Source organism: Mustela putorius, unplaced genomic scaffold (assembly GCF_011764305.1).
Source record: "Mustela putorius furo isolate JIRA1106 unplaced genomic scaffold, ASM1176430v1.1 tig00003846_pilon_pilon_pilon, whole genome shotgun sequence".
In the NCBI taxonomy this organism is placed as follows: domain Eukaryota; kingdom Metazoa; phylum Chordata; class Mammalia; order Carnivora; family Mustelidae; genus Mustela; species Mustela putorius.
In genome coordinates this window covers 11,606,472-11,630,167 of record NW_025421999.1, presented here as the reverse complement: position 1 = coordinate 11,630,167, position 23,696 = coordinate 11,606,472, and the positions used below count along the sequence as shown (strand labels likewise).

General features: G+C 39.2%; 2 long non-coding RNA genes across 2 annotated transcripts in view; one reads left to right on the top strand and one right to left on the bottom strand.

Annotated features, from left to right (window-relative positions):
* Positions 1 to 3,138: 3,138 nt before the first annotated feature.
* Positions 3,139 to 23,569, bottom strand: LOC123387186. The gene is made up of 3 exons (XR_006601504.1): positions 23,413 to 23,569; positions 22,283 to 22,369; positions 3,139 to 4,593 (listed from the first exon to the last, which is right to left on the bottom strand). It is a non-coding gene; the product is annotated as an uncharacterized LOC123387186 (long non-coding RNA).
* LOC123387187 overlaps positions 21,018 to 23,696 on the top strand; it is an 11,266-nt gene continuing 8,587 nt past the window's right edge. The window contains exons 1-2 of the long non-coding RNA XR_006601505.1: positions 21,018 to 21,417; positions 22,805 to 22,873. This is a non-coding gene — a long non-coding RNA (uncharacterized LOC123387187). The remainder of the gene's footprint in view (positions 21,418 to 22,804; positions 22,874 to 23,696) is intronic.

Below are 23,696 nucleotides of genomic sequence, written 5' to 3'. Positions count from 1 at the left end.
GCTAAATCCCATAAACGCTGCCAAGATTCAACCACACCCAGTCCAAACTCTATCCAAACCGGGCCGCTTCTGCCATCTAGTGACCATGCTTCTGAACTACACGCGTAGGACACTACCTAGCCTGGTAGGCTCAAGTGTCAAGATTTTTAATTTAATGTGTCATGTGATTAGTTTTGGCCTTCCTACCTCCTGTCTGTGTAATCTTGGGAAAATTATGTGATATTTCTGTGACTTAGTTTATTCATCTGTAGAATGGGAAGAAGGACCTGTCTCTTACAGTTTTCATGAGGTTCATATGAGGTTCATATATGAAAAATGCAGAGCAGAGTGCCTGGCATAAGGAAATCCTGAAGAAAAATGTGATAGTATTTTATTTATAATTATACAAGTCCAGAGCTAAAAAAAAAAATAGGCCAAAGCATGGAAAATAAAGTTACAATATATGGAGTACTTCAGAATAAATTAAGTATATAATATTTAAAGCTTGGAAGAAAATCAACTTTATTTAGGCTTTTCGTGTAGGCTGCCAACAAATGCATTATTGCACTTGTCTCATTCCAAGTCTTTCCCCAGCTCATGCTGAATGTTCCCGTCACAGAAGACAACTCATTACTCTGCATACATTTTAATGCTTTTCTTCCTCTTTCTGAAATAGTCTCCCTCACATTTTTACATTTCACAGCCCTAAACTCCCAACTCAAATGTCAGCTTCCCATATACACTCCTCTAGTGCTGTCAGGTGGAGTTAACTGCCATGTAGCCTTTAATCTCGTCTTCATTAGAGCATCTGACAGAGACAGGCTCTACTGGAGAGAAGCGGGAATCCGGTGTGCGAGGCCATGTAACTAGTCGGTGACTTGCCGGCTGTGGGAAACTGTGTATTGTCTTTGTATCTTCTCCCCCTCAAGCCAATGCCTCACACAAAGACTTCACACAATCGTGCTCCATAGAAGCTTGCTAAATTGAAATATGAGTTTAGCAAATGTCTTAGAATGCCTTTTTTTTTTTAATTTTTTTATTTTTTATAAACATATATTTTTATCCCCAGGGGTATAGGTCTGTGAATCACCAGGCTTACACACTTCACAGCACTCACCAAAGCACATACCCTCCCCAATGTCCATAATCCCACCCCCTTCTCCCAAACCCCCTCCCCCCAGCAACCCTCAGTTTGTTTTGTGAGATGAAGAGTCACTTATGGTTTGTCTCCCTCCCTTTTTAAGAAGGCTGAATGACTCATAGAGGCTTCTAATGTACATTGAAGTACATCGGCCTACTGGTTTGAGTTGGCAGGGTTAGTCCCATCAAAACATGCTTTTGGCATACAAAATAAGTAATATCTCTTTTTTAAAAAAGATTTTTATTTATTTATTTGACAGAGAGAGGGAGAGAGAGAGCTCAAGCAGGGGAAGCAACAGGGGGTGAGGGAGAAGCAGGCTTCCTGCTGAGCAGGGAGCCTGATACATGGCTCAATCCCAGGACCCTCAATCATGACCTGAGCCGAGGGCAGACACTTAACAGACTGAGCCATCCAGGCGTCACCAAAGTAAGTAATATCTTAATAATAATAGTAATAATAGAGTTCATTTAAAAAAATTTGGAAATTACTAAAAATGTAAAAAAGAATCATGGCTCCCCTACCCAAATAGTCCTATTTGATCTTTTTTCAGTGTTTTTTCTATACATTGTTTTTATTATGGTTGTGATCCTTATCTGTTTGCAGTTATATATCCTGATTTCTTTTTTAAGATTTTATTTATTTATTTGAAAGAGAGAGAGTATGAGAAGGGGGAGGGTCAGAGGGAGAAGCAGACTCCCCGCCAAGCAGGGAGGCCAATGCAGGACTCAATCCCGGGACTCCAGGATCATGACCTGAGCCGAAGGCAGTCGCTCAACCAACTGAGCCACCCAGGCACCCTATACCCTGATTTTTAAGCTTAACATACTGGAAGTATTTCCCCCTCATGCTATATACACATCAAAAACAATTTGAAGAACCAGAATCCCACTGAATAAATGTACCATAGTGTCCTTAACATCACTGTAGTTCAGACAGTTAGCTTGTTGATGTTGGTTTTTTTTTTTCCTCTTATATGTAATAACACGAAGTAAATCTTTGGGCATAAAGGTTTTCCTTTGCCCAGGATTATTTGCTTTTAAGAGTCCCAGAAGTATAATCCCCCACTGACTGAATACCTTATTATAGCAAGCCCTGAGGGACACGAATTGGTTTTAATCAATGGGTTTTGGCTTCTGATGGCTGCAGGCAACCATTATGAACTTCAACTGCCCAGAACTCTACTGAAGATGTGAAGAAAGGCTTTAGAAGATTGGGCTGATCAAACACAGAAGACGTACTGTTTTCTAAAACCATTCGCTGATATTAAGTTCCTTGCTTTAATTTTTATTGCTTGTTTGTGCGTGTGCATTTATGTGTGTATTTTGTCATTTCATTTTATAAGTGAAACCCTCCAGCCCATTATGTGTTAGCTAATTTTATACCTTTCTTTTGCAAAGAATGATTTCTTTGATTTCTGGATTTACTCACTTACACATTTATTAATGCATTTTACAAATATTTATGGACATTTACTCCATGCCAGACACTTCTACTAGGTATTACATAACCAGGCATTAATAAGACACATTCTTAAAAGCATTGACAATGTAGGACAAAACTTAACTTCAACAGAAGTAAGAATTGTATGGCTTTGGAAGAAAAATGGAGGAATTTTTCTGTCTGGGGTAATAGGAAGACTTTACAAAGGAGCTTCTACTTCCGTCTTGAGTGATGTAGGAGTTCAACTGTTGGGCATCAGGTGGATTCCAGTCAGACCAACTTCTTCATGGGTATGAAAGGGAATGATATGGAAAAATCGAAATATTCTTTGTGGCTAATGAGGAGGCTTATATGGAGGGAAAGAACAGGAAATCATGTGGTAAAGATAGAATGAGGCTAGATAATGAAGGGTTTCTTGTATGTTTATATATATATATGCATTTAATTTATATCTGTCTTTATATATATAAATAGATATATTTAATTTATATCTATTTTTAAGTTGCAAGCAAAGTAGTTAATGTTTTATATTATAACCCATTAGGAGTCATTTAAAGTTTCTTTTCCTCTTCTTCATCCTCCTCTTCTTCTTCTCCTTTTTCTTCTAAAGCAAAGGAGTGGCATTAAATGATAATATTTAGGAAATATTATGCCAGGCATGTTACTTGGACATTTTAAATAAGTTTTCACAACAATGCTATGAGACAGTAGAGTTGTTTTCTTGAATAATATGGTGGAGGAAAATAAGACTTAAAAGAAGTTAAGTAATTTGTCCAAAGCCACACAGCTGGTAAATGGCCAAAGGGAGGTACAAACCTGAGTACCGTCGACTGCGGAACCTCTTAATCACTGTGGTCTATTCCCTCTTCAGTGACATATTTTAGAAAGATGGCTTTGGAGTCTGGAGGGAGGTAATTAGTAGTTGAGGGAGAGAATGAGAGAGACAGAGAAGTCAGAGCCCATTTGTGAAGCTATTGCAAAAATGCAGGACAGAGGTGATGAGGGCCCAAAGTTGGAGAGACTAATGGAGGCTGAGAGATTGGAAAAACAACAGCTCTAAGTACAAGGCTTGGATAACAGAAAACCACAGCAATTCTGGAAAAAATAGATTCATTTTATTAAGAAGACTGAACATTCCAATTGTAGCACCTATCATTTGGGGACTATCATAACATTCTAGAAAATAGTTGTCCCTCTCTGAGACTGATCTGAGGTAAATGACATTTCTTTCAAAAAATCTGGCATAATTTCCTTTTGAATCATAGGGTTGCCTTTCATATACAGAGGAATTGTGTTCAAGGAACATTCTTTATTCAGGCATTGCTTCAATACATTGCTAGATCCTGGGGTACGCAAAGATGAATGGACTAAAAACTTTCCCTTAGAAACTTCCCAGTCAAGAAGGGTTGGTACAGTTAGGACAAAATAATCACACTGCTGATAAAATGTACCCGATGTCCTGAGAGGTGTTAAGGCATCCCGAGAGCCCCCAGGGAGGGGACAGAATTTCTGGTTGTGGCATTTGGGCAGAGTCTACCAACAGTCTGTGGAGAGAGTCTGCATTTAAACTGGACATGAAGCATTTGGGGAGGGAGGTAGAGTGAGAGGTGGTGAATCCCGGGTAGAAAAAAAAAAAGAGAGAGAGAGAATCATCACAGAAGGAGAAGAAGGCAAGAACTGGGCATCTGTGGGGAGAGCAGAGTCAAGTTTAGTTTGATGGTTGCAGAAGGCACGTGTCAGCAAAGGGAGGGAGGTAAGGCCAGGAGATACGAGGCCAGCAGAATGCCAAAGCAAGCTGTCACATACGGTCGACCGGGGCAATATGGCTGACACTAAGTAAACACTCTGGATGGAGGAAAAGGTTTTTATTGTGAATCACTGGATTAGAAATCCTTCCGGGTCCTCACACCTCAAATATCCACAACAGTCTTCACGGTGCCTGGCAGATGTGTTGCAGATGTGAATGAATGACTTTTGTTCTTCCTGCTATAGGTACGATAGAGAAGACCTACTTTCCAGCAAGCACACATCTTCTAAAAAAAAAAAAAAAAAGTAGCCAAAATTAATGGCTACCAGTGAACTCTGGAGTCAGGAATGGCTCCAAGTCTCACTGAGGACAAATGATCAAGCCTCTCGCTTCAAGCCCTCTTTCTTCATTTTCAATTGGGAACAAAATTAGAACCTACCTAAGAAGGTTGTGACATTTTAAAAGCCTGGCATACAAAGCACTACAGTAGGCTATTATTCGGGAGCTGTTAGAATTCTAATGTAGCAACCAGAGTTCCTTTCTTAGGCTTCTGGCAACCAGCAGACCTATCAAGACATTATTCTACCTTATCCTCACATCTGTCCTCCTGACATTTTATTTCACTCTTCAGAATGCATAAAGCAAAGAATCATAAACATAAAAATCATCACTTTTCCTTGCCCTAACTGATTGAAACCCTTTTCACATGACAGGCTTCAGCGGGCACTCTCTCTAGCTGCCTGCTGGACCCTGTCAGCTCTTCCCGCACGCTGCCCCGGCCATCTGCTACGCGCCACAGCAAGCCATATGGAACCTAGCCCCCACTTCTCTGGAAATGCTTGGCTTTTTCCTTCTGCGGGTTCTTTGCTTAGCTGTGCTTCCTAGGTCGATGGAATGCCCTGGTTTAGATAACAGTTCTCTTATCTTCCATCCTTGGAAGGACAGTCAATGACTTTAAATTTTATCAGGAGAACCTTTAGATGGTGCATCAACACTCAATGCTAAGTAGTGACCAAACACTTCACTAAAAGCCCTGTGACGTTTGTGACACAAGATAAATAATTCAGAAATCACGGTCCTGTTATTCTTTCCTACAACTCTCCCTCTTCTCTACAAAAGGAGTAATATTATATTTGCTTTCCTTCTTTCCTCTGATACTTTTAGCTGCAATTATCTTCCTCCAAGCTTAGAACAGCAGGTACAGCCATGCTGAGATGATTAGTTCTTAAGTGTTGCAGGTTATTAGCTGTGCAGAAAATTATATGCAAACCAAGATATGGTTTGTCTCCTACTGTGATAATCTCCATGAGATTTACAAATATCAAGGAGATTTCTAAGCTCTCCTTAAAACTCCTAGCAAAAACGCTCCTCTCTTCAAAGTAGGCGCTTAAATTAAACCTTAATCAGTTTTCAAAAATAACTTTTGAGGATTTTGTCTAAATAAATAAAAGTGTCGGGTTGCTTACTTAAATATACTTTTTAATGAAACAGGAAAAAAATGTCTTAATGGAACAGAGGTAAAAGGAAGCAATTTTTGCTGATTTTCAGCAAAACCATGAAGTGAGACAAGCAAGTTTTCAGCTGCCATAACATCTTTTCCACGCTTCTCAGTTTTTCTTCCCACCATGGCCCCAAGCCACTTATAAATCATATTTTTTCTACCATAAGAAAAAATGTATTAAAACACTAGGATGTGAGTATAAATTAATTAAAAAATGTCAACCCCCTGAAGATAAACGAAGGACATGTTTTAACAAAAGCACTTCCAAGGAAGAAATAAGCAATTCACCTTCATTTTCATGGGGGAATAATTTCGCTCTTCTATTCATTTTCTCTTAGGCAGCGATTCTACTTCCATAAAAAACAGCTCTTTTCCTTCCAGTTCTTTCCAGAACAGAGTCAACATACTTAAATTCCTGTTAACTTTGTCTTTCCCAAAGCACTTACCATATATTGCCTCATAATGTAGTTATTTGGGTCCTACTTAATGAACTCAGATAGAAAGCTCAGTTAACTGTCTGTTTTTCTTTGTATGCACAATTGCAGACCCTATGCCTGGCTCTACTAGGTGTGTATAAATGAATCTGTGCTGAATGATCTTGAGAAGTCCAACATTCACTACAGAACAGAGAACTTGGCATGGACGGAAGGGATCTCCGGAGTTAATTGCGTCAATGTTAGAGCCTACATTTGAACACAAAAGGGTTTCCTTATATTTTTGTGGTTCTCAACCTTTTATGTTTATTCATGCTTTAAATTTTTAAGTTTTCGGTGACCACTTTCAAAGGATTCACAAAACAAATCAAGCTAAACATTTCAGCACTGAATACAACCTTAGCTAGTATTTTGTAGTCAAGGACCCAGGGCAAGCTCCCTTGGATGGCATTGGCTCAGAAGTACTTGACTCCGCCCCTTGCCCCGTAATCTTCATCAGTGTCCCCCTTTGCTGCAAGCCACCCCAAACAACACACAGTTGAAATAAAAGATGGATCCCGCTAAGCAAACTCCGTTTGTTGTCTACTATCTCTTCCTTCTAAGTAGACAGCCAACCTACTTAAGAAATTCAGTAGTCACTATTGGTTAATTAATTAATTTAATTTTTATTATCTTAAATTTAATTTTTATTTTATTGTAATAATTAATTATTATAATATTTACTATTTATTATTTTTTATTATTTTTTATTATTATGTCCAATGTACATCACCAGTTTTTGATGTAGTGGTCAATGATTCATTAGTTGCGTATAATACTCAGTGCTCACCATAATACATGCCCTCCTTAATGCCCGTCACCTGGTTACCCCATCTCCCCAGGCCCCTTTCCTCTGCAACCCTCAGTTTGGTTTCCGGAGTCCAGAGTCTCTCATGGTTTGTCTCCCTGTCTGATTTCTTCCCATTCAGTTTTCCCTCCCTTCCCCTGTGGTCCTCCATGCTATTCCATATGAGTGAAACCATATAATTGTCTTTCTCTGCCTGACTTATTCATTCAACATAATCCCCTCCAGTTCCATCCATGTTAATGTAAATGGTAAGATTTCATCCTTTTGATCCCTAAGTAACATTCTATTGTATATATGAACCACATCTTCTTTATCCATTCATCTACTGAAGGGCATCTTGGTTCATTCCACTGTTTGGCTCTTGTGGACAATGCTTTTATGAATGTGGGGGTGCAGGTGCCCCTTCTTTTCACTATGTCTGTATCATTGGGGTAAATACCACTCGTTAATCTTAGATACACTGCTGCCTATTTAATAATGCTTTATCTGCCCTGCCCAAGCTCTTCTATATATTCAAAAGGCAATATTCTCTCACATTCCACTAAACATTCTTTCATGGCACTGATGATCGTGCCTACCTTTTACCTTTGGCCAAGTACCCCTATTCTACCCATGTTACACACTCAATGCAGGGTTCTGGGGGACAGTCATCGCTCTAACAACATTACTAATTATAGCAAAAATGCAAGAAAAGCAGGGAACCCGTGAAAGGTTCACAGTTCTCCACTGATCCAGTGGGCCACAGAAGCTGGGTCAGTCACTGTGAAGAGGAGTCAGCTGGCATCTAAGACTCCCCTCAGAACGGAATCCCTTTGATTTCCTTGTCTTGATTCTTCATACTGCTCTACTCAGGGGCAGACCCAGATTCTGTGGGCTTGAACCTTAAATAATCTGGGACTTCTTTATGAAAAACAATAAAAATAACAAGTACAGAATTAGTTACAAAATAAATACTGATTTCCTTTGAAAAAAATCACAACAAATGACACACTCTAAAAAGTTCACATATACCCCAAACATCACAAAACCTACAAAAATAATAAAAGTTTTCAAATTAATTAAGTGTTGGATGCAACTTTGTGATAATGCTTTCCTACTATTTTGGGCCGCCTACTCTCTGGTTACCTCTTTATATGACATATGGCGAGGTTTCTGGGCATTTCCATTTTACTCAAGCAGGGCCAATTTCAAATACTCATGCGTTGACAATACTCATTACCCAGTTAGCTGTCACTAACAGTCTTACAGTAGCATATTATGAATCTCAGTGTTAGTTATTCTCCATCAAATCAGCAAGAAAGTTATCTTTTATTGGTGTGTTGATATAATTTACTACTCTTTTTAATTTGCTGATCAAATAATTGAAAAACTTACTCATTTCTTTTCAAAATTGATCTATTTATTTTAGTTAATTGTGGCTTTTGATATGATCTGAAATTTTATCGACTTTTTAATAAATTAATTGAGTTGAAATTTTTTTCTGTCTTTGAACACATACCATAGATTCTTTTTTTTTTTTGACAGAGAAAGAGAGAACACAAGTAGGCAGAGGGCAGACAGAGGGAGAGGGAGAAGCAGACTCTCCACTGAGCAGGGAGCCTAGATGTGAGGCTTGATCCCAGAACCCTGGGATCATGACCCGATCCAAAGGCTAAGCCACCCAGTCATCCCCATACTGTAGATTCTTAAAGTATTATTGTTCCCATGCTCTATGTCTTGAATAGCTTTCTAATGAAGTTATTATTCCACATCCAGGGTTGTTAAAGAAAGTCACAAACTTAAAGAAAAATCCAAGTTACTTGCATTTTTACAATGCTTCATCTACAAAACAAGAATGTGTTGCAAAATTTGAAGTAGTCAACAATCCCAGGTACTGCAGATGGAGGGTTTTTTCCCCTCTATCAATGAGCTTAAGTGAAAGAGCTGCATACCGCACATATTCTGCAATTAATTAATCTCTTAAAGAGCACTTACAGCCATTTGTCTTCACCAATGTCATATGCTAATCTCCATATAAAGTATTTTATGTGCAGTACTTCTTTTTATGTCCACCGCTATCCTATTAGTTGTGAATATAATAACTATTATCATCTCCACTTTACAGGTGAAACTGTGAGGCTTGAATGTATAGCTAGCAAGTGATTGAGCCAGAAGTCATGCTTGGAAACTGAATCTAGGGCTCAAGCTCTTAACCCACTTACGATCAGATTTCTTTCTTGCTTTCTTTGATTGCTGTATTGATAGAAGTGAGAAGATTTGGCAGGAGGAAATGTGTGCCCTGAAATACCTGAAATATTGGCATTGCCTTAGCTTAAGGCTATGTATGGCAAGAAAAACAGACTTAGCAAAGCTAAAAGGGTGCATATTTCCCCCTCCCCTTGTTCTAATGATTTATTGGATCATGGCAGCCATTTTTAGCCTCTGAGACGGGCAGAGGGAGCAAGGAGGCTCTAAGTTCTCACCACTTTTGCCAGCTATACAAGATTAGCCTGGTGTAAGGAAGGCAGAATCTTGGATCTTCCCCCTGGCTGTGACCTCTGTTAGACTCTGTCACCAGACTGGGGTACAGCTTCCTTCTCTCTAAAATGACAGAGAACTACACTAAGTGGTCTCTTAGGTCTTTTCCAACTCTAAAATTCCATGAAGCTCAAATGCAGTGCCAGTTTAAGTGGGAGCAGTGGGTGTACCTACTACCAAAGACATTTATTTTTTCATTTATTTTTTTGAGAGAGAGAGTGTGTGTACAAGCACGGAGAGGGGCAGAGGGAGAGAGAGAAGCAAACTCCTGGCGGAGCAAGGGAGTCCAATGTGGGACTCAATCCCAGGACCCCAGGGTCATGACATGAGGCAAAGGCAGATGCTTAACTAACTGAGCCACCCAGGTGCCCCTATTTTTTTGTCTTTAGTTGCTAAACTCATACTATTTAGATATGGATATTTAGATATTTAGATATACTGAAAGACAAACCAAACTATTCTCTCTTCTTAAATATTCTGATTTATCAATTACCCACAAAATTAAAATGAAGGGGCTTTGATATTAATAAACTGTATTGTGCATAAGTAAGGATATTATGGGAGGTGATCCACTGATAAAACAACAACAATAATAATAATGATAATGATGATGGCCTCACTTGAGTTCATATTGGTTTATGGCAATCTGTAAATCCAATTTGGAAAATCAGTCATATTGAGACATGTTTACAAATAAATGCTCCTGACAAAAATTATAAATGATCAATAAGCTCATGAAAAAGTAGCAATATCTCTGAGAATCAAGGAAGTGAAAATTAAATCAAAGAAATATAATTTTCTATCCCCCAAACGAATAAAGATGGAATGGAAATGTAATTTGACTTTCCTAAGAGAAAATTTGATAATATATTTGGAATTCCTTTTAATTAAAAAAAAAAAACTTTATGAAAGCAGCTAAACTGAGCCCGACAACACTTTTTCCCCCAAGGGTACACCTGAAGCAAGAGTTAAATGTAAGAGGAGTCTAATTTTGTGCATTTCTGACTAATTATGACAATTCTAAGTTGTCCACTTCTTTTCCACTCATAATTCAAAGAGACAAGCCCTTGTCGTGTTTTGTGCCCCTCACTCCTTAACTGGACATCACGCTGACCCTGCCTCCTGCACCAGGTGGGAGGACCCCAGCTGAAGGTGCTCTCAGCTCTAGGTCTGCAGACCCTCCTACCACCGACTGAGGGCTCTGACTGGAGTCCCGGGCTCTGACTGGAGTCCTAGACTCTCTCTCCTCCCACAGTGGGATGTGTGCAGGGTTGTATCCAGCAGCCAGCATCAACCATCCTTTCAGATCTTCTTCCCACCTGGGACAAGCTGGGAATCTAGTGTTGTTTGGTCTGAACAGATTTAAGGAGATTTTCTCAGGAAAACCTGAAAACTACCCGAGCCTGCCCTCATCCTACAGAGTCCCTTCAGTTGAGGGCCGTGGTCATCCAGAAAAGGCAGAGGCGTCCTTAGTCTCTCTTACCTCCTGGAGCAAGGAGCTTCCCTGGGCGGGTGTGGGTGAGCGTGGACACTACTCGGGATTCCAGCTTTGCTCCATCCAGGGGCAAAGGGGTGGGGGGGATGGGGAGAAACTACTTAATGGGTGAGATGTTTTACTTTGGAGGGATGGAAATGTTTTGAAATGAAATAAAGGTAGTTGTTACATAACATTGGGGATGTACTAAATGCCACTGAATTGTTCACTTTGAAACGGTTAATTTTATGTTATCTAAATTTCACCTCCAAAAAATTTTTTTGGGGGGACGCCTGGGTGGCTCAGTTGGTTGGACGACTGCCTTCGGCTCAGGTCATGATCCCAGAGCCCTGGGATCGAGTCCTGCATCAGGCTCCCAGCTCCACGGGGAGTCTGCTTCTCCCTCTGACCTTCTCTCTCATGCTCTCTCTCACTGTCTCTCTCAAATAAATAAATAAAATCTTTAAAAAAATTTTTTTTTTATTTGAGTAGAGACTATCTTTGAGTAGCAGCATTATGCATGATTTCTCTTATCTTATTTGCATTTAAAAATTGTCAATTGGGAATGACATTGTTAGTAATTAGGAAAGAATTGTAAAAAAAAAAAAATGAACCTCCAAGAAACTTAAATTTAAAACTACAGTTGAAGGCAGCTGACAAAAAGGCTAAGAAAAATCTAGACATCATTCCACATACTTTGAGAAAAATACATCTTCAAAAAATATATGAAAAACATAATATGTACCATTTTCACCTCTGTTCATTAACAAATTTTTTCCCATGTATGGCTTCCCAGAACTCTTTTTAGCAAAGAAGAATGGCAACAGGAAAGTTCATAGACTTAATTTAGAGCAAGTGTCTTTTGGGAAAAGGAGAGGTGGTGAGAAGGGATGGGATTATTGGGGTAAAAAGGTTAATTCAAATCTACTTTTAAGAAAGAAACAACTAGCCATTTGGAGGATGAGAACAAAGTTCACTTTTACAGCTGTGTTTGTTTTCCCTCTCTTTCTCTGCCAGATAGAGGATTGAGAGAAAGTAAATGCACGATACTTTTTTGCTTGCTTGTTTTAATCATAAAACTATTCCCTGAAGACTTTAGCTAGAGCAGTGGAGTTTTGGTTTGGAAAAATTAGAGAAGCAATAAAGGAGAAGGAACTGCACTTCTCGCTGCCTCTAATTTTCTTCTGTAATGAGTTTCCTGCTTAAATGTGCATGCAATTTGTCCTTTTTTCCTTACGGGAAAATATGCGCAGTAGCAAAGCTTTCAGAATGCTACTTTCCTCGTAGAGCTCATTTTGACCCATTGGGGGAAAACCCTTACAATTAGTGCCAGTCCAGCCCTACTGTGGGAAACATTTGCAAGAACATGGAAGGTGTTGTTGAAAAGAATAATAGATCAAGGCCTTTTATTTTTCTATGATCTACTTATAAGAAAACCATAGATATCTAACATGCAAAGAAAACTGATGGCTGAAAGTGTTTCTCAAAGTGTTTGTGGACTGCCTGAATCAAAATGTCCTCATTATTGCCCAAAATACAAATAGTTGGTTTAATCCTAGAACTACTGAAACAGAAACTGTTGGAGGTGAGACTACATTAAAAAAAAAAAAAAATACACATAGGGACATCTTGGTGGCTCAGTGTGTTAAGTGTCTGTCTTTGGCTCAGGTCATAATCCTGGGGTCCTAGAACCAAGCCCACATAAGGCTCCCTGCTCAGCCAGGAGTCTGCTTCTCCTTCTCTCTCTGCGCTCTCTCACCCCTCCTCAGGCTCTTGTTCTCTCTTTTTCACATTCTCCTTCTCTCTCTCTCTCTCTCTTTCTCAAATAAATGAATAAAATCTTTTAAACAAATACTTGTAAATACATTCTAAGTCAGAGGTCGATGAAGCATGAGCAGAGGACCAAATCCAGCCCACTGCCTGTTTTTATAAATAAAGCTTTATTAGCACACAGCTACACTCTGTTGCTGTTTTCATATGAAGATGGCAGAGATAAGCAGTTGTGACAGAAGCTCTATGGGCCTGTAAATCTTAACTGTTTACTATCTAGCCCTTTGGTGAAAAAGTTCACCATCCCTACTCTAAGCTACTGCCTCTCAAACTTTCATGTGCATAGGAATCTCTCAGAAATCATTTGAGAAAGATTTTGACTCAGTAGGTCTGCCTGAGGGCCCGAGATTCTTTTTCTCTCAAATCTCCTATGTGATGCTGATGTTGCTGTTTTGTAGATCACATTTAGTACCATGGTCTAGAGTAGCTGTTCCCAGAATATGACAAATGTAAATTCTTAACTCCAGCATAAGTCTACCAGGTCAGAAATGCTGAATCATGAGAGACTATGGACTCTGAAAAACAATCTGAGGGGTTTGAAGTGGCAGGGGGTTGGGAGTTGGGGTACCAGGTAGTGGGTATAATAGAGGGCATGGATTGCATGGAGCACTGGGTGTGGTGAAAAAATAATGAATACTGTTTTTCTGAAAATAAATTAATTAATTTTTAAAAATGCTGTGGTTTGGACTCAGCAATCCATGTTTTATCAAGCCTTCCAGGGGATTTCTGATGCATTCCAAAGCTTGAGAACCACTTGTCTGGATTATCCTTATGTAAACTAAAACTATCTTCAAAGAGCCTGAAATTACATGTTTATGTTAGACTCCATTGTCTAACATACACGTCATTGATTTTCCTAAGCATTGTATATATTTGTTGATCATAGTAATCAGCAGGGAAGGAGACATGCTGTATGAAATTGCCGTTTAATAATCTGATATTTCTTCCTTGTGTATCCAGAATGGCAGCTTCAAGTAACTAAAATTTTAAATATGACTTCTTTGATTTATTCTAGTTTAATTAATAATTGCTTTCAGAGGAGTTTTTTATTTTTGTGCCTGCTCAAAATAGCTTCAAACGGCATATGTCATCTCTAAAGTGAACAACAGAGAGAGCTGGTGTTATAATACTAATCCATGAGAATTAGGGGCATTTCCCCTCTTTATTAGCTGAATCAAAGGAAGAACAGCCTCTTGACTCATTCTTGAATAAAATGTTCTTGTGTAGATGCGTAGGGCCTATTATAGACAGCCCTTCTAATGCCAAAGCAGCTATATGGTATGTTCGAAATGAGTGTAACATGTAAGTAATTCCATACGATTACTTTGTTCTTTTTTAAGATTTTATTTATTTATTTATTTGACAGAGAGAGACAGTGAGCAAGGGGCCATGAGCAGGGGAAGTGGGAGAGGGAAAAGCAGGCTTCCTGCCAAGCAGGGAGCCCGAGGCAAGGCTTGATCCTAGAACCCTGGGATCATGACCTGAGCTGAAGGCAGACGCTTAATAACTTAGCCACCCATGTGCCCCTCTATTCAATTACTTTCAACATTCACAGACCTAATATGTTCAAACAGTATTGAAGGTACAAGAGATTACTAGAACACAGAACCTGTTCTCATTAAACATAAGGTTCTGGGGAGAAGGAGTATTAATAGAGACATGTAAATAAAATTAATAATATAGAATACAACCCCCTACTAAGATCAGAGAGGAACAGAGAGCTGCTTTGGCTGGAAGTGTCTTTTGGGTTCATGACATGAGTGGTCACAGGAAAAGCTGAGCCATGTGGCACTGTACTAAAGAAGTACAAACTGGTCATCATAACCATCCAGTTTGTCGACAGGAGAGAAATGTTTACAAAATGCAATGGAATTTATTCCCTGGGATGAGGGACTAGCACACAGGAGACAAATGGACTATATTAGATCCTTGCCTTCAGCACCACAAAGATTTAAATGGGTTTGATTGGCATGGATTCAAGATTTGGCTTAGCGTATCCAGTCAAACAAATTAATGTTAATACAGCTAAAGGACTGAAATGAGCGATGCTGTGTCATTTTGTCCTACCAAGTGACTTTTTGTCTGATCAAGAACATCATTTTATGGAACATTTTGTATAATACTTAGAAGTACTTGGTGGATTAGAGACTAAGTAAATATTTGCTGGTATATGAAGAGGTAGATGGAGAAGAAAATGGCAGATTAGATAGAATAAAGAGATGGTTGAAGTCTGATGAGAGTGTTGTCAGTGAGAATGAAAGAGAAAGGAAAACTGGAGAAATGTTGTTTAGGTAGACTCTCAGGGGTTTGATAATTATTTGGATACAGAGACATAGAAGTCAGTGCGTATGAAAATGACTGGTGACCAAGTGATGATAAGGTCTTGAGCATTAATAAAAAAAATTGGAAAGCTATTTGAGTTTGGGTGTGTGTCTGAGGATGAGCTTAGCGTTCAACTCTTTGAACTGGAGGGACTACAGTGCCGAGGGTGTGATAAACAAGAGGCTGTTGGCATCACAACTTTGAGGTCTGGAAGAAAGTTTTGAAATAGAAGTAGGGATTGCAGTTATCTTTATAGAGATTTTAGGACAGCTTAAGTTATGATAAAAAGAAAATATATCTAGTTGCAAGTGTACTGATCTGTCCAATAACATTTATCAAAGATGTAGCATGTTCTATGCTCTGGGCTACAGGCTGATGCATATATCGGCCCGTGTTTTTGGAGGACTGATTATAGCATAGGTACTGCCTGGTGATAAGACAGGGGCAGCAAGCTTAGATGAAATTTACATCCTAGTGGGAAGAGATAGAAAATAAAATGAAGACGGAAAATGTATACTGTTAGACATGATATGGAGAAAAGTAAGGCCTGAAAGCAAGATGGAGACTGCTAGAGCTAGGGGCTTTCACTTTTGAGCAGGGTGATCAGGGAAGGCCTTGCTGAAAAAATAGCATTTGCACAAAGACCAGAAGTGGGTAAAGGGGCAAGGATGCATGGGAAACACATGCTCCAGGCAGAGCAGCATGTAGCAACAAGAATACTCGGTATAAATGCAAGGGCGGGGGGGGAACATGCCTGCAACACTGGAATAATGCCAAAAAGGTCAGGGTTTCAGCAGCGGAGTAGAGTAATAGGAGACAAGGTCAAGGAGGTGACAGGGAACAGTTCATGTGGGAAGGACTTATAGGCTGCTGAAATGACTTTGGCTTTCATTAAGAAAGAGAGGAGAGGGTGCCTGGGTGGCTCAGTGGGTTAAGCCTCTGCCTTCCGCTCTGGTCATGATCTTGAGCCCCGCATCAGGCTCTCTGCTCAGCAGGGAGTCTGCTCCCAACCCCCACCCCTGCCTGCCTTTCTGCTTACTTGTGATCTCTCTCTGTCAAATAAATAAATAAAATCTTAAAAAAAAAAAAAAAAAGGAGAGGAGAACCTATCAGAGGGATTTTCATGGAGGAGTGACAGGATCAGACTTATATTCCATAGTATCACTTGGGCTTTCACTGGGAAAAATAACTAAAGAGGCAAGAACAGAAGCAGTTAGAAGACTAATTTAGGTAAGAAATGACAGTGGCTTAGACCAGGTTAACAGCAGCAAAAGTGGAGAAGGGCTGCATTCTGGATATATTTCGAAAAAAGAGCTGATAGGACTTGACTGGTTGATTATGGGGTGGGAGAGAAAAGGGGGGGAATAAAAGATCACTCCACCATGTTTTTCTCTGAGCAATTGGAAGTGGGGCATTATCATTGTCTAGGATGGAGAACTCTGAGATAAAGTTGGTGTTAGGAAGGAAAGATCAGAATTTTGTCTGAACATGTGAATGGTGAGATACCCTTTAGACAACCAGGTGAAGTCATGGAAGAGGCTGTTTTCTATATGACCCTGGAGTTTGGGACAGAATTGTAAGCAGGAGATATGAATGTGGCAGTTGTCCTGTCCAGATGGCATTTGCAGCCTGAAGCAGATGAAGTGCCCAAAAGAACGAGTGCAGACAGAGAGAAAAAGAGCTCAAAGGCTAAATTAAAACGAAAATCCTGGAACATTCAATATTTAGAGTCAGAGAAAACTACAAGAACTAGTCAAAGAGAGGCAATCAAGGAGTTTATACTAAAGAAAGACAGAAATAAGTGTAAGTATTTTTGTACTTATTACAGAGGGGGTTCAACGGAGGAAAAAGATTGAGTCTATCAAACTAGTGAAGGATCAAAAAAGATTTGATAGACAAGGACCTGGAAGTGGGTGAGGATGTTCCAGGCTCAGAGAAACAAGGTTTACCAGTCCAGCTCAGTGTGATAGGGTGTGGTCAATGAAAATGACTTTGAAGCCAGACTGCCTGGATTTGAATCCTGGCTCTGCATTTACTAGCTGTGTGACATTGGCCAAATTACTTCAACTCTGTGGGCTTCAGTTTCCTCATCTATAAAGTGAAGATAATAATAGTACATACATCATAGGGTTGTTATGAGGATTAAATAATTTAATATTTGTAAAATTCTTCAGTTACATAGTATGCTATGTGCTATATAGAAGTATTAGTTAAACAAATCAACACATGGAGATTTGCAGTTCTGTGGAATAATTCAGGAATTTTAATGCTCAGAGTACAGAGAGGGTGGGTGGGGAGGAGAAACAGTGAGTCATAAGTCTGGAGAGACCAGCGGGGGCCACTCATTGGAGCTCTTCATATGGTAGTAGGGTATTTGAGCTTTTCCTCTAAGCAACTGATCAGATTCACGTTTTTGAAATGCCATCCTAGAATCAGGGTGAAGGTTCCTGAGTGATGAGGTAAGGTTAAAGGCAAAACGTGAGTAAGGAGAAAGAAATGAGATGATGTGAAGAGGAGGAGTGAGTGAACTGGAGAGCATTAAGAGGTCAAAATCAGCAGTGACTGGTCATGACTTGGATATGAAGAGTAAGACAAAAGGGAAGAACTCGAATGACTCCCGGGTTCTCTACTGTGTTACTGATTAGTTGAGAAGGAATATAAGAGGAAGAACATGTGTCTTTAAGGGAAGATAATTCTTCTGTTTTGTAAGTGCTGGAATTGAGTACTTCTGAGACTCAGGCTAAGAGGATCAGACCCTCTGGGCAGCAGAAGCATGGGATACAATCTGATGCACGGCCATGACCTCAAGAGAAGAGTCTAGGTCGGACATGCAGATTCAGAAGTCAACATCGCGTAAGTGGTTGTGGGAGTCATAGAATTAGAAGAGATGCCTAAGGAATAGCATGCGCATGAGAAATCCTAAGCAGAGCCCTGTGCAGCATCAGCACGTGGTGAAGAGACACCTTCTTCACACAGAGGTGGAAGAAGCAAGGAAGAGTGGCTTCTTAAAAGCCAAGAAAAGGAAAATATCTAGGAGGATGATGACTGAAGCCCCAAATGTTGCCTATAGTGAGGGCAAGGACAAGAACAAAAGAAATTTCATTAAGTTTGACTATTACGAGATCGTTGGTTCCTCACCATAAAATGAAGTGGTAAAAACTGGAGGCTAATTACAGTGGGCGTAGTAGACACAGTTTGTGCTCCTCCCATATCTTTCCAGCATTCGCCATTCCCATACCTGCTCATGGGCTCCTACTACAAACACCTGCCACTTTCTGCCCTTGTGGCCAGCAGGAGCTCAGCTTTGTCTTGGAGCTGGCCAGAATGGCTAGAGTGTCAATGTTACCAGGAGCAACCTCAGTGATCTGAGATGAGAGTTGATGGGTAAGTACCCCAGGATTCCCACCTCCAAAGAGGGTAAACTCTCCGACATGTTCTGCATAATTTCTCAAATGTCCTCAGTGAGATTCAAATCTCAGTAGCACCCTATCCATTGACACACCCTATCTTGACTCTTCCTTCTCTAAGTCACCTCCCCCTGGCTGGGATTACCTCCCAAATAAGCCACTCCTATCAAATTCTCATCAGAGGCTAACACGGAGTTGCCCAACTTAAGATATTAGGTAATAAAAGTTATAAAGAGACAAAGACTAAAATAAGTAGAATATTGAAGCAAGATTGTGGATGAAAAAAACATATAGGGCTGTGGCTAAAGGATGGCATAAGGTCTAGAGATTTTTTTTTTTTCTCTTTATATCATAGGAGAAAATCAAGCAAGTTTACATTCTGAGAGGAAAGAGCCTCTAGGAAGGGGCTGAGAGTGTAGGACAAAGGACAGTGTCCCTGGGATAGTTAGAAGGCAGGTGATTGCACAAGGAGGGATTGTGAATTGAGGGAAAAGGGCACATTTTCTTTGAGTAAGAGGAAAGGAGAGTGCAGTTGAGTGTTTATGTTTTGGTAGCTGGAAAGCAGAAAAAGAGCTCATTCTCTTAGGGTGAAGAAGATTAAGGTCCAAGTATAAATCTATTGAGCAAGAAAAAGGATAAAAGTTGAGACTAATAGAAGGCCTTCATTTAGGCGTCGAATAGAAAAGAGAAAAATTTAGAAAGGTAAGTCACAAAACGAGTAATACAGTGACATGGACATGAAAGAAGAAACACGTTGAAAGGAGAAAATGATCAAATTGGCCAAGATTGTAGACTGGCTGAGGTGATAGGAAAAGGTTTTTGGATTTTTCCATTTCCTACATAATTATCAGTGATTTTGGTGAGAGGATAGAATAGAAGCTATTTGCTTAAAGGAAAAAGGAGTAAGTGGAAAGGGAAACAATAGAGAATAGTAAACAGAAGAGCCCTTGATCAACTAATAATTCCAAAATATATATTCATATCAGTTTAATGGAGAATGATATTTCCAGGGACACCAAAGGCTTATACTCAAAACTCATCAGCTATTTGGTTTTATTATATGAAATTACCTAGATTTGATAATTTTTAATTACAAATAGGATAATTTCATATGACTTAACCCAATACCCTAAAATGTCACCTAACCCATCTTGTCTTACTGACAAGAAGTCAGATTCTCCGGTCCTGTGGGCTAAGTTTACACGGAATACCTAAGCCATAAAATTGCCAAGAATCCTTTATAACTCATGAGACACATGGGTGGGGGATAATGAAAATTGACAAATTATAATTTCATTGTAATTTCAGAGTAAAGTAAAGAGTAATTTCATTACTCTTTGCTAATAATGTATACTCGACAATAAAGAATAATAATTTCTATAACACAGTATTAGAAATAAGCAGTTTGCTTCTTGCTATATTTTCACAAATATTCTGAAAATAAAAATCTTTCTCTAGATCCCTCAGCTTTTTTTCTAAGTATTTTTGAGAGTAAAAAAGCTATAGTAGAATGAAACTATGAATGGTAATTTATCTGCTAGAGACACTATTAAATGAAAGCAACTTTAGTGAACTTGATTATTTTGGACCTTACTCCTTGCTTCAATAATTTTTCTCAAATTTAATTGCTTGAAGGCCAATGATGAAGGGCATGTAAAATGCAATTAACAGGCGAAAAATCTCTCTTGCGATTTGATATTAAGCAGAAGTGATGGAGTGTGACATTAAAAAAATGGTATCAGAGGTGTACACTTTGCATTTCACTTTAATTATATCAATTTCAGATTCTGGAACACTGCAGTTTCACACATGCTTAATTAAATTATGTCAGTACCAAGACTTTTAGGTTAAAAAAATTTTTTTGGAGGAAGTTTCAAAGACAGATAAGATGAGGACAGTGGCTTTCTGGCTACTGGGTCAGAATAAGCTCTTGATTATCTCTTTTTACCTGTAATGATCTATGGTTGTAGTAGAAAATGACTTGAATGGAATTCAAAGCCCTGAAGACAACTGATATGATTTTCAGTAGACTTTGGGCTCACAGGAAGGACAGTGGTCTATTAATTTCACTCACTAATTCCCTCTTATAAGTAGTTTCAAACTGATCTACTTTTTGCAGATGTAAAAAACAAACAACAGAGAGACTAATAAAAACCTTTTTTTTTAATTAAAGAATTAAATCATTCATTTTACTTCAAAGAATTTAAAAGGTTGGGGCTCCTGGTTGGCTCAGTCGGCTGCCTTTGGCTCAGGTCATGATGCCAGGGTCCTGGGATTGAGCCTCCTGTGGGGCTCCCTGCTCAGTGGGGATTCTGCTTCTCCTTCTTCCCACTGCTTTTGCTCTCTTTCTCTCTCGCTATCTCTCTCCCTCTCAAATAAATAAATAAAATCCTTTTTTCCTTTTTTTAATTAAAAGCTCTAATTTATACCCATTTTACAAACCAGAAACTAAAACTTAAAGATACTACTGTTTAGGTTGTGTCCTGCTGGTTGTATTGTTGATGTACAAGTTTCCCTATGACATATCATGTACAGCATTCCTGATCTACATGTTCCTTTCAAGGGATTCTGTGAATATGCAGGAATTACATATTTCCTTCCCTTGCCCCTATTTATGTTAATAATGATGTTCTTTTTGCCCTTCCAGTGCTCATATCCTATCTTCTTTTCCATTCTACCCTTTTCCTAGAAGCATTCCACGATAAAAGTTCAAGTGAAAGTCGTTGATGGAGGCCTGAAGTCCTCATGCGGGGGACACTAGCTAAACCTTGGTACCAAGTAAGTCTTAGGGGCACATTCGTTAGCTTAGATTCTGAAGAAAGTATCTGAAGCCACAGAGAATACCCGCTCCAGTGCTCCAGACATTTTGAGATAGACCAGTTATTTTCTGGGGCCAGGATTGTACTTTTGGAATGTTTTACTTATTTATTTACTTATTTATTTAGAGAGTGAGAGTGAGATCACAGCGGAAGAGGGAGATTGGAGAAGGAGAAGCAAACTCACCACTGAGCAGGGAGCCCACCGCAGGGCTCCATCCCAAAACTCTGGGATCATGACCTGAGCTGAAGGCAGTTATTGTGTGATCCCCTCAAAATCTACTTCCTTAACTGCCAACTTTAACCAACTCTAGCTGTACTTAGCTAGACAGGTTAAAATTGACAGAGTGAAAACCTACAAGTTAGGTATCCCCTAACTAATTAAAATAATTTAAGAGACTCTGATAAGCTAAGATTAATAATACATGTAGAATTTTATTGAACCATTGATCGTTTTTTCCCTGAGACATTTAAGATTTTTCAAAGATATTTCACTAACACTTACATCTTCTTTTTAAAACTAAACATCTTGGGGCGCCTGGGTGGCTCAGTGGGTTGAGCCGCTGCCTTCGGCTCGGGTTGTGATCTCAGGGTCCTGGGATCGAGTCCCACATTGGAGACTCTGCTCCATGGGGAGCCTGCTTCCCTCTCTCTCTCTGCCTGCCTCTCCATCTACTTGTGATTTCTCTCTGTCAAATAAATAAAATCTTTAAAAAAAAAAACAAAAACAAAAACTAAACATCTCTAGTTAAAGCCCAACACTAGATAGGGACAAGCGCACAAATCCTATGTGTACAGGTTGATAAAATATCACAACATGAACTCACCCATGTAACTGTCTTCCAGGTAGAAAACCTTGCCAGTACTCTGAAGCCCCCTCATGCCCTTCCCAATGGCTCCTCCTTCTCTCCTTCCTAAAAGAAACCATTGTCTTGACTTCTAACACCACAGATAATTTTTACAAATTTTTAAGTGTTTTTATAAGAAGAATATTCAGGTTTTTAATCTATGCAAATTCTTTCAGTCAACATTATATTTAAGAAATGTCATCCAAATGGTTTCAAGTAACTGTAATTTTATTTCCATCACTGATTGCTGCTCCATTGTATGAATATACCACTCTAAAAAATCAGTCTGCTATTCATAAAAATCTGAGTTATTTCTATATGGGGGGTCTAACAAATATCACTACCATGAACAGTTTTGCCCTTGTCTCTTGGTAGAAATGTTCGACTTCAGTAGGTAATTACAAATTTTCAGAGTGGTTGTACTAATTTACAATCTTACCAGCTGTGAATGAGGAATCCTACTTCACATTTTAGCCCTAATTTTTAATGTTTGTTAATAAGGTTGGGAGCCCAGAGGAAGCATCATCCTTGTCCAAATGCAGCATTGGGATTTTATATATTTTACCCCAGGTAAGTAAGCTGTCATCTTGGTCTCTTGTCATTGTGATCTATTCCTGAGCTGTAACTGTTCACACTCTAACTGAAAGTGTATCCTGTGAACCAAGACAATTTAATAGCATATGGCAGGGTACCAGTATGATGATCTCATGTATGAGTAACCATTTTAAAATCATCTTAGTAAATTGTTGATTCATTGGCCTGAAAAGAACAATGTCAAAGTAAGCCCATTCAGAGGGTGAGGCATTAAGCCTGCACATTGTGCTTAGATGAACACTGAGGTCTTCCTAATGTATCTTATGCTTATCACAAATGTTTGAATGAAAGTTCTGAAGATACCAGAACTTTTGCACTACACTACTCTAGAAGGTAGTGTTAATTAAACTGACAACAGACGCCTAAAACTTCTCATCCATTCCTTTTAAATAGGTCAAAACCTTCTATTAAAGTTCCTTATAAATCCTAATAGTCTTATTTCAAAAAGTCTTAGAAACTATACCTAGTTTTTACTCAGTTAAGAGAAAACTTGTGAGAGAGAGATGATCATTTACCTTAAATGATCCTGGGGCTGGAAACAATTTGAGAAATACATTTGCAAAATGAAATGTCTATTATTTAGCTTGTCTTTGAAAAGCTGAGTGAGACTTTGGAGTTGCTGTGGAGAAGAAAAGAGAATCACATTCTTGAATTTATTTATTTATTTTAAAGATTTTTATTTATTTATTTGACAGAGAGAGACCACAAGTAGGCAGAGAGGCAGGCTGAGTGAGAGAGAGGGAAGCGGGCTTCCTGCTGAGCAGAGAGCCCAATGCAGGGCTTGATCCCAGGACCCTGA